Below are 8,047 nucleotides of genomic sequence, written 5' to 3' on the forward strand. Positions count from 1 at the left end.
TTGGGCTGGTGAGATGGCTCAGTGGGTAAGAGCACCTGACTGCTCTTCCAAAGGTCCAGAGTTCAAATCCCAGCAACCACATGGTGGCTCACAACCATCCATAACAAGATCTGACTCCCTCTTCTGGTGTGTCTGAAGACAGCTACAGTGAACTTACATATAATAAATAAATCTTTTTTAAAAAAAGTAGTAAAATTATAGTTACATATCAATAGGGAGAGAGATGGCTCAGCAGTTAAGGGCACTGGTTGCTCTTCCAGAGGTCCTGAGTTCAATTCCCAGCAACCACATGGTGGCTCACAACCATGTGATTCGATACCCTCTTCTGGAATTCAGCTGTACATACTGATAGAGTACTCATATACAAATAAACAAATAAATAAATCTCCAAAAATAGTTTTAGAAAAAAAAAGTATTAATAAAAATTTTATGGCTTGGGGGGAGGGAGCTGTCACCATAACATAAGGAAGTATATTAAAAGGTTGCTGAGGTTCTGTGTTTTGTTTGCCTCTGGGGTGTTGGAATGCTGGGTGTCGGATGCTTGCTTGGGGAGGCTGCAAAACACAGGGTAGATAGACTACGTTCCTTTCTTGAGCTTGTCAGACACATCACTCAGCGGAGGCAAAACTCAGCCTAAGATAAGGGTCCCAGCCCATGTTTCTCCAGGTAAGAAGTGGCAGTGGCTGGGACAGAGACTATGGTTCTCAAATTCCTGTGCACTGAGACGCAGCTGGCAATAGGGGCTTTCACCCTCCTTCCACAGGAGGACTGAGAGTAGCTGGGAACAGAGGACCCTCAGGCCTGAGATATACTCAGGGCACGGGGGTGGAGGTGGAATGAGGAGGGCAAAATATGGCTTGCTTAGGTTGAATGCCAGGAGTGCAGAAGGGCCTTCTAGAGAGACTTAGCCAAGGCTCTATATTCTGAAAGCTTACCCACACCTCTCCTTCCCTCGACAGGTCCTCAATGAAGGCGACAGACCTTGCTTATTCAAACTGTTTATTCATAGTGGATGAAGATGCATAGGACTTACTCAGGGTGAACCAGAGTTTAAATTCATCTTTTGCAGGAAGATATGCCCAGAAAGGGAAGCTCATTGGCTAGACACTCGGGGGCCTATCTAGACAACTCATTGCATGGAGAACTCTGGGTTTCTGTGCTACCTGACCAGTTGTCCTCTTAGTGAGATGTCATGGTCACATGCTCCAAGTCAGGAACCTGGTATGGAGTTTTGGTTTTGTTTTTTGGGTTTTTTTTTTCCAAGATACTTTATTTTCACAATGGGTCACAACATAAGCTTCTGGCCCATTCTGCCAATGTACAAGCTACAAACGCTTGCTCAGCAGCTGAGGAGCACATGTTAGTATCATGTCTGAAAAGTGAATAAAAATCCATATAAAACAAATATTCAAAGTTTCATAGGAACACAGTAAGTGTGACCCCATCTCCTAGCCTTCCATACTGCATTGGTGCCAACCCTACTCTCACAAAGACATCCCAAACTAGCAGTAATTAAGTTAAATGGTCCCCGCCCCAAATGCCTTAATTCAAGCTAAACTTACAGGCAAGAGCTACAAGAATGGCATCTACACATTGATCCTAGCAGAAGCACAGGCTGCAGGGTGACGGTCCATCCCGCTCTCCTGGGCACAAGGCATGGGCAGCGTGCCATCATCCTGCTCCTCCACCTCCGGCGGGAAGCCATGGCTCTGGATCTGTTTCATGAGTTGCCACATTGGCCGTGACATTACATAGTAGATGTTTGGCCTCTGGAACCCATTGAAAGTAGAAGCAGCAACGGTGTATGCACCCATGTTCTCAATCAGCATCCAATCACCCACATGCATTTCAGGCAGGTTACAGCTCTCCACAATCTGATCAAGGCCATCACTCGTTGGTCCCCATATGCTGGATGAGTAATACTTCTCATCTGGCTTGGGTCTCTGTATGAAGACATTGTTCTTTAATCTCCCCAAATCCTGTCCACCATTCTCACTGCTAAAGAGCATGCTCAGAACTTACCTTCTGCACCAGGGCCTTCACATGGGCATGATCATAAAGAATGCGGTTAAATGATCCATATACTCCATCATTCACATAATACATGAAGGTTTGCTCATTTGACTCATCTTCATTGTCAGAGCCGGGCTGCTCCTTCCACACGTTTTTTTTGGCAATGATATTGACTGCAAGCATGAAAGCTGAATCGACATAGTATCTACCTGGCTCAGCTATGATTCTCACTCCAGAGTCTGATGGGAAGTACTTGTCCAGAGCTGGGTTGATTACACTGGTGATCTCTTCAAATTTAAGCTTTGTATCTTCAGATCCAGGAAAGCCACCACCAATATCAAGCTGAAACCGACTTCTGTTCCCATGTCAAACACACAGTGGGCATCGGATACTGCCTGCACGAAGGTCTCGGGGTCAGTACATCCACTGCTCACATGGAAACTCACACCAATGACATCAATATTTAGCTCTTTTGCCTGTTCCAAGAGAAGCCTGCTGGTTTTGAGTGTGGCACCAAACTTAACACTGAGGCGACAAACTGCTTTGGGATCATCAGTGGCAATCCGCAGAACCAACTTTGCCTTTGGATGTGCTCTGTTGACTTTCATCAATTCAATTTCACTGTCAAAAGTCATCATCTGGAATCCGTTACTGGCAGCATACTTGATTTGAGAGACTTGTTTACAAGGATTTGCATAGATAATCCTCTCTGAAGGCACCCCAGGCCCCTGTACCAACTGTATTTCAGTCTTGCTTGCACAGTCAAATCCTGTCCCAATGGCAGCTAGGGTGCTCACTATGGCTCTGCTATCGTTACACTTGACTGCGTAAAAGGGAGTAACGCGGGGAAGAGCTTTTAGCTCAGATGCTTCTTTAGAATGTCTCCGAGGTCCGCAACATAGAACGCATCCTTATCGTCAGAGGAAGAGACTTCATTGATTTTTTTTTGGTCCAGAATGTCCTTAGCAGTAAAGCCCTCATCAAGGATGTGGCAGTCAAACTCGTCCTTAGTAAAGCTGCTCATGGTTCTCGATGTGCCTACAGAAAACCTGGAGATGGAATTAAATTATCGCCAGCTCCTCACAAGGCCAACTTATCCAAGAACTCTGGATGCTGTCTCCTTGGAGTGGTGGAAACACTCACAGCACTGTGGCGCGGCTGGACCCATGGAGACACCGCTGCCAAACACCGAGGAGCGCCCGTCGTCCATCAGTCCATCTGCCTGCCGCCGCCCTGTCAGCCAACTCTAGAGCCCTCCGCAGATGCCTACCGGAGGTGGAGCAGAGCTGCTGGCTGAGGGCTGCGTGGCAGCGGCTGCAGGGACTGACCTTTTATTTATTTATTTATTTATTTATTTATTTATTTATTTATTTAATATATTCTGACACACCGGAAGAGGGCATCAGATATCATTACAGATGAATGTTAACCACTTAACCGCTGAGCCATCTCTCCAGACCTCCCACCACCACCACCTCTTTTTTTTTTTTTTTTTTTTTGGTAGTTTCCAACTAATTTTATTGAGAATTTTGCATTTGTTTCTTGAATCAATAAATACTATACAAAACAGTGTAAAAATGGCTACCATTTTCTCTCCTCTGCTCCCCTTACCTGGGGACAATTCCCTAGACAACCAGCAAATGAGGCCAGCCATGTTTTTTAGCCCCTTGACTCACTATATTGGAGATTTATCTGGGGTAGGAAAGCCGTTAGAAATGCGGTGACTAGGTTAGGGAAATGCATTCGTGCTGCAGACCCTCTGGGCCCCTTTGTCTGCATGGAACGGGTCTCTAGTCGCAGGTGGGCAAAGCGTCAGATGAATGACAGACAGATGCACACAGGAGAGGTTGTGTAGAATCTGAATGTATTTTGTCAAATCGAGCATCAAACTTTTTATACAGAAGACAATAAGGAAGTTGGGTGACATACCCACAAGGTACAAATGAGGTAACCGGATGCTTAATGACTCTTACACAGAACAGAGGAATGAAAATGCAAAGATCGGAAGGAACTGCGCAATAAAAATGACTGAGACAAAATCAGCCCTATCTAAGGTCATCTATAGTCTTAGAAGCCAGGTGTGAGGTCTTTACACTCCTAGGGCAAGGGCTTTCACACCCAAGTCATGGTTCTAACTAGGGAGTTCCGTTCTAGCTAACCATCTCATGAATAATGCAATACTCTAAAACCACAGCCCAATCTACTTCCTAAACCATTGTAAATTCCTGTATATGAGAGCGACTTGGCTTTTATTCTAAGTGATAGTGTAATACCCGAGGCTATTCTGAATGTCACTGAATAGTAACATTCTTACTGAATTCCAAGCCCAAGGTTTGCTCAAGGATTTTCTAGGACTGTTGGAACACTGGCGAAGGCTTTAGCTAGGTCAGAATTCAATCTTAAAAGGCACTTATAATAGGATAATACTAAAAGAGAGCACGTGGATTCATACACTAAACTAACGCAGGAATGGAAAATTAATGTATGGGTTAGAGAGAACACCAGACTCCAGGAGTGAATTTCCGTGAAACTCTTCTGCCTCGTGAGTAGCTTCCAAGCCTCTCGGCTTGTCAAGCTGACTTGACTGGAGTGCGTGGCACATTCGTGTTTGGGGAGAAGGAGAAGGTGCCTGGGCAGAGTCTACCCCAAAGAAAAGGGTGTCTAAAATGTTCACGGTTCCTTCTTTTTGCCTCAAAAATTGACATTTATTCAAAGAGAGAGAGGGAGAAAAGAAACACACAAAAACAAAAACAAGATGTCCATCCCTGACTCCCTTCCCTCCCTCCTCCACCTGTTCCTCTCCCCACCCCAGGACTGGTCGAGAGCTTATTTAAATATCTTTGTCCAGGCAGTGGTGGCGCACACCTTTAATCCCAGCACTTGGGAGGCAGAGGCAGGTGGATTTCTGAGTTCGAGACAAGCCTGGTCTACAGAGTGAGTTCCAGGACAGCCAGAGCTACACAGAGAAACCCTGTTTCAAAAAGCCAAAAACTAAAAATAAATAAATAAATAAATAATAAGTACCTCCCGTACTCAATTATGAGATTTACCAGGGGTTTTTGTGGTTTTTTTCTTTTTTTAAGATTTATTTATTTATTATATGTAAGTACACTGTAGCTGTCTTCAGACACACCAGAAGAGGGCGTCAGATCTCGTTGCGGATGGTTGTAAGCCACCATGTGGTTGCTGGGATTTGAACTCCGGACCTTTGGAAGAGCAGTTGGGTACTCTTACCCACTGAGCCATCTCACCAGTCCGGTTTTTGTGTTTTTAATTTGCTCGAGCATACTAGTTCTTCTGTCTGGTGCCATGGTTCCACTTGCCTCACTGGTTGCAACATTAGGTTTCTCAGCCTGAGCACTGTTGAAATTAGGGGAGCTCTGCTTTACATTTTAGGGTGCTTAGAGCCTCCCTGGCTTTAACCCACAACACTGCAGCAGTGGATAGCAGCACCAACATGACAACACAAATGTTACCACACATTGTCAAATGTCCTTTGAAGAACAGAACTGGCGCTTGTGGAAATGACTGCTCTAGAATACTACACTCCAAATATACACATCAGGTTGTGAGTACTTTGGAGCGTTTGAGGAAAGGGGATGGACAGTTTATGATCATTTAACGTTTTATCCCTAGAAAACTTCTCTAGGCCCTGTTTTCACTGAAGAGTTTCAGAAGGACAAGAACAACATGTGTCTTGTTTTTTATCTCGGTAGTCTCCAACAGTCTACTTACTGAGAGTGACCATTTGCAAACATCTGTGTAACGATCACCATCAATCACTGAATGACCCTATATCACTCTATATCACTTAACACAGTGTTCCCTTCTTTTCCTATCTTTCTGTCAGCTCTTTTTTTCTTTTCTTTTTCTTTTTTTATTAGGTATTTTCTTCATTTACATATCAAATGTTATCCCCTTTCCTGGTTTCCCCTCCAAAAACCCCCTATCCCCTCCCTTCTCCCCCTGCTTACCAACCCATCCACTCCCCCTTCCTGGCCCTGGCATTCCTCTACACTGGGGCATACCGCCTTCACAGGACCAAGGGCCTCTCTTCCCACTGATGACTGACTAGGCCATAGCTATGAGCCCCACCATGTGGGATTCATTGGTTGGTGGTTTAGTCCCTGGGTGCTCTGGGGGTACTAGTTAGTTCATATTGTTGTTCCTCCTATGGGGCTGCAAACCCCTTCAGGTCCTTTGGTCCTTTCTCTAGCTCCTTCTTTGGGGACTCTGTGCTCAGTCCAATGGTAGGCTGGGAGCATCCACCTCTGTATTTGTCAGGCACTAGTGGAGCCTCTCCAGAGACAGCTGTATCAGGCTTCTGTCAGCAAGCACTTGTTGGACTCCACAATAGTGTCTGGATTTGTTGACTATATATGGAATGGATCACCAGGTGGGGAAGTCTCTAGATGGTCCTTCCTTCAGTCTCTGCTCCACATTTTGTCTCTGTAACTCCTTCCATGGGTATTTTGTTCCCCCTTCTAAGAAGGATCGAAGTATCTACACTTTGATCTTCCTTCTTCTTGAGTTTCATGTGGTTTGTGAATTGTATCTTGGGTATTCTGAGCTTCTGGGCTAATATCCACTTATCAGTGAGTGCATACTATGTGTGTTCTTTTGTGATTGGATTACTTCTCTAAAGATGATATCCTAGTTCTATCAGTTTGCTTAAGAATTTCATAAATTTATTGTTTTTAATAGCTGCTTGTATGCTCTTTTAAGCTAGGGTCTTATGTAGCCCGGCTCTGTCTTGAACTCACTTAGCAGCCACAGAGACATTTCCTCCTGATCTCCCTGTCTCCAACCCCTCTACGGTTGGGATTATCAGCAAGCACCGCCACACACAGCTGACATCAGCACCGCCAGGACAGCTGATATTCCCTCAAGTCATGGTATCTCACCCCCAGTTCCTCTCCTCATCCCCAATTTCTTTTTAGATGAAAAAAAATTCATCCTGGTGTGTGTGTCCATGTGTGACACATTCCTGTTGCTGCCTGAAGAGGACAGAAGAGGGCGCTAGATGGAGCTGGGATGACAAACAGTTGTGAGCTTCACAGCATAGGTGCTAGGAACCAACCTGGGGTCCTCTAGAAAACTGGGTGTTCTCTAAGGGATAAAGTGATATAGACTCAGATGGAATTTATCTCAGTGGCTTACAGGCTGTGATCAAGATTCAGGGAGAGTCTTCTGACCTCAGATGATCAGGATTTAGGGTATGTCTTCCTCCCCAAATAATACGACCTAGAAATACCCCCTCACAGGTGCAACCTGTGCTAATACCTGTTGAGAGTTGGCCCGCAGCTCACATGGACCGGGTTTCACCTGGGAGGCAAACCAGGGCTGAAAAGAGAGGGGAATTAGGAGGTCGAGAGAAAAATGGAGCTAAGTCAAGGTTCCTGATCAAAGCTCAAAAGTTTAATAAAAAACTGTGCTTATAAAGGGGGAAGACCTATCCCCCACTAATCCATTCTTGGAGCCTGGAACCAGCTTCAGGTGACAACATGCAGGATAGGGTCTAGTTTCCAGAATAGCTCAGCAGCCTTTCAGCAGGTAGCAGTGTCTTGAAGGAGAACAGTAGCAGTGGCTGAACAATAGAGTCATCTAGACAGGAAGGCTCCACCCTAGGTAATCTCCTTAGTGGCAGCAAGGTCAAGGTCTGGATCAGCCTGCTTCAGGCTGGGGGGGGAGGGTTACACTTTCCCCCCTGTTATTGGCATAAAATTTATTTATGCTCTATAGTCCTACCTGGGAGTTATGGTGGCTGGCGGCGGCGCCTGACTTAGGAAATCTTAGATCTTCCTGAACCATCCAATTCTGTCATAGAGGCTACGTGCAGCTTGTTTGTGTATTATTTCACACAATACATGGCTCCGTGGTGTGTTATTAACAACTACAGCCTCTTGGCATGTACCTCTGTCTTAGATTGGTATGGTCCTGAGATCTGGGTGCCCATCTTTGACTGTCCAGCCCTTATAGCACACCTTATTCCCAATTCAGACCAAAGCCACAATATGTACTTAAAATGCTTCTT

The 8,047-nt window shown here is 45.2% G+C and overlaps 1 pseudogene; it reads right to left on the reverse strand.

Moving 5' to 3' along the window:
* Nucleotides 1–1,389: 1,389 nt before the first annotated feature.
* Nucleotides 1,390–3,236, reverse strand: Rps7-ps2 (ribosomal protein S7, pseudogene 2; annotated as a pseudogene).

The sequence above is a fragment of the Mus musculus genome, chromosome 12 (assembly GCF_000001635.26).
Source record: "Mus musculus strain C57BL/6J chromosome 12, GRCm38.p6 C57BL/6J".
Lineage (NCBI taxonomy): Eukaryota > Metazoa > Chordata > Mammalia > Rodentia > Muridae > Mus > Mus musculus.